The 3,267-nt window shown below is 34.2% G+C and overlaps 1 long non-coding RNA gene across 1 annotated transcript in view; it reads right to left on the bottom strand.

Moving 5' to 3' along the window:
• Positions 1 to 241: 241 nt before the first annotated feature.
• The window catches only part of LOC107741870 (uncharacterized), a 5,093-nt gene continuing 2,067 nt past the window's right edge, over positions 242 to 3,267 (bottom strand). The window contains exons 2-3 of the long non-coding RNA XR_001640242.1: positions 2,394 to 2,465; positions 242 to 337 (exon numbers count right to left, since the gene is read on the bottom strand). This is a non-coding gene — a long non-coding RNA (uncharacterized LOC107741870). The remainder of the gene's footprint in view (positions 338 to 2,393; positions 2,466 to 3,267) is intronic.

The following is a 3,267-nucleotide window of genomic DNA, read 5'->3' as shown; positions in this document are numbered from 1 at the left end:
GTGTCTTGCTCCAAGGGCATCATGGGAACTCAAGTGACTCTATAATTCACACCTCTACAAAGTGTTCCTTTACAAAGTGTACCATGACATTTAAAACAGACCTGCTATGTCTATTTGAAAATCAAAAACTAATATAGCCTGTGCTGTGATTAAACTAGACTTAGGATTCATTGGATGGAGAGAAACAAACAAGAAATGGAATTTATGGAAGAAAAAAAAAAAGTAATATTTGCATATTTTACCCAACCTGCTGTCTGGCAGTCTCACTGTCCACACTCCACACTGGCAGGGTCCAATGCTGTCCAATTGCTGCCAATGCGAATGTGGTACACATGTACTAAAACGAAACAAAAAGGGAAGAAAAGAAAGAAAGAGATCCCTGTTAAATTGAGTGGAGTAATAGCTTTGTTTTAAAGGAATGTTACAGGTGCAAAACAAGTTAAGCTTCTGTGAAATGCTATCCATCACCACAGACATTCATTTTAACTTGCCCCTAAAGACAAACAATATTTGTGTATCCAGTAATACATTTACAATAGAAGTCCATACGGAAGTCGTTCTATCATATTTTTGCACTTTATAGTAGTTATTAGTGTAAGACTAAATCATTTTTTTTTACATATAGATTTTGTAATACACATTAATATTATTCCATCGTATTTTTGCATTTACAGTATATTCTTCCAATAAATGTGTTATTTGAGCTATAAAATCATTTTTATATTATATGTTTGTAACCTCACATGTATGAGTTACTGGTTTTATTGCAGTACCCTGCCCCATGACTTCCACTGTAAGTGTATTACTGTAAACAACATTTTTGATTGTTTTTAAGGGATGGTTTTTACTGTAACTGAAAGCATGCCAGATTATTTCAATAGAATGTAATTTGCAATGAAAATTATAAATACTGTATAAAATTGCAATATTTCTGTTAACCTAACACTAAGAATGTGAATTCCTAAATGTTTTAATTTGAATGTCACAAAATCCGTGCATATGATAAAAGCCTCACACATCAAAAGTGACATCACACATCATACTGCTAATATTCTGCACTCTAATGGAAAGACCATTATGAAATATTAATCTATGCACTGAGATAAGACAGCTCTTGTGCCACAATAGAAGACACAAGTGCTCAGTCATCCGGACAACCTAGAGGCATTAAGAATAGTTTGATACGGAGCCCAATGCATGTTACGGTGTTTACATGCTACCCGTTTACTGGCCTTGCACTCAGCATTGCTATTGATCGCCTCCTGTCAAACCTCTATTGACCTTCTCAGCTACCTTAACAGACCAGTCACTGCTGACAGCCTGGCCATCACTATCCCACACAGACATGCAAGCTCAGCTGCACAGAGCAGCATCAAAGCAGAACGACTAGCGAAAGTGCTGGCTTATGTGACATTGGATGATAAGAATTGGTTCAGGGAATCACTGCGTTATGAAGAATTTGTCTTTTAGTGAGGGCATGAAATGGAAGTTCATACATGCACTGTATAGTGCATCCAAAACCCAAAACATTCCTTTTAGTGTTGTTAATGTTAACTAAAATTACTAAAAAAATTATTTTCGTAAAATAAAATAATAAAACAAAAAATGAATTTTGGTAACACTTTAGATTAGGGAACACATATTAATTAAGAGTCAATCAATCTACATAAAAAATATTGGTCACAAATGATTTATAAATAATAAAAGATATAAATCGGTTTTTACAGATGCAAATATGTTAGAAACGATGCATCGCGATACAAATTCCAACTTGTATCCTATGCACACTTTTTTAAATCGATGCATCGCATTGTCAACTTTTATGCCGATGCACTGATGCAAATCGGTGAATCTTACCATCCCTACTATAATAGTATATAAATAATGGTGATTCCTTTAAGAAGACACAGAAGAACAGCGCATGGACTATTTTATGGTGCATTTTTGGAGCTTTGTTGTTTCTTCCACCATATAAATGAGCAGCTTAAACATTTTAAAAAAATATCTCCTTTTGTGTTCCATGCAACATAAATAAAAACTGCATGGCATAAAAACTTTTTATATTTTTCGGCGAGCCCATTTGAGTATTATGGGAATTTCAGACATAAAAAAGGCTACACTATCCGTTTTTTTTTTTCCACTCTGTCCTTCTTTTGTCAATATCAAGCACACACCTGCCAAGAGAACAAAGGCACATCAATGGCAGGGACAATATACTATAACTTGCTCCTTTGACGCACTGGAATGACCGGCTCTGATGCATTCTTATTGCCGCTATTTCTAGAGGTGACTGATGAGAGCTCTGGTCTCTTGCCATGAGTTCACTCCACTCTGCACAAATATAAATGGCAATGGATCAATAGCGCACACAGCTCAGTTACTCTAGACATCACCTTGGCTCCAGCTCGCACACAGCCTTCATTCTTCTCATCAGGTACGAGCAGTGCTGAGAAGACTCCTAAGGGCTGTTAAAGGATGATCATGTTTCAGATGGAGGCAGAACCAGTTTCATTAAATTCTTCAGCATGAGGCGGACAATTCATCTTGAGTTTCACTCATCAGTTAATGAGGCACAAATTAAACAAAATGCAAAACAATAGTAGTTAAATGCTTTTAGTAATAAGGAGTGGCTAAATAATAACAGTCTCATATTTATTGGTTGACTGTGTTTTTCAGTGGCAGATGTCAATACTAACAACAATATATGTATACATAAATAACAATACACATATGTGAGAGTGTGAGTGTGTGTGTGTGTGTGTGTGTGTGGAGAGAGAGAGACATAAGCAAAATTGTGGAAATTAAATAGGGCTCTAAAATTGATTAATCGCAATTAATCGATAAACGCAATTATTAATCGCAATTAATAAAATTTTAGAGCCCTATTTAATGCCCACAATTTTGCTGATGTCTCTCTGCATTAATTGCCTCTCTGCAATTAATCGATAAACTCTTATTCAAAATAACAGTTTGTGTTTACATATATTATATATAAATATAAATAAATATTACATATATTTCTTAAATATATACATGTATGTGTGTATTAATATATACATACATGTGCTGTCTAGCACTACCCATAAAATCATCCCTAGTATTATTTATATGAAGTGATTAAAATAATATAAAATTAATGATTAAAAGTACTTTTCACAGTCTGTGACCCTCCATTTCTGAAAAAGTGGGGACTCTGTATTTTATGTAGCTGTATTTTATATATAGCCTATATATATATATATATATATATATATATATAGCCTATAT

This window comes from Sinocyclocheilus rhinocerous, unplaced genomic scaffold, assembly GCF_001515625.1.
Source record: "Sinocyclocheilus rhinocerous isolate Xijiao unplaced genomic scaffold, SAMN03320098_v1.1 scaffold1157, whole genome shotgun sequence".
NCBI classification, from domain to species: domain Eukaryota; kingdom Metazoa; phylum Chordata; class Actinopteri; order Cypriniformes; family Cyprinidae; genus Sinocyclocheilus; species Sinocyclocheilus rhinocerous.
Note: the sequence above shows the minus strand (reverse complement) of the source record. Positions and strands in the feature narration are given on the sequence as shown.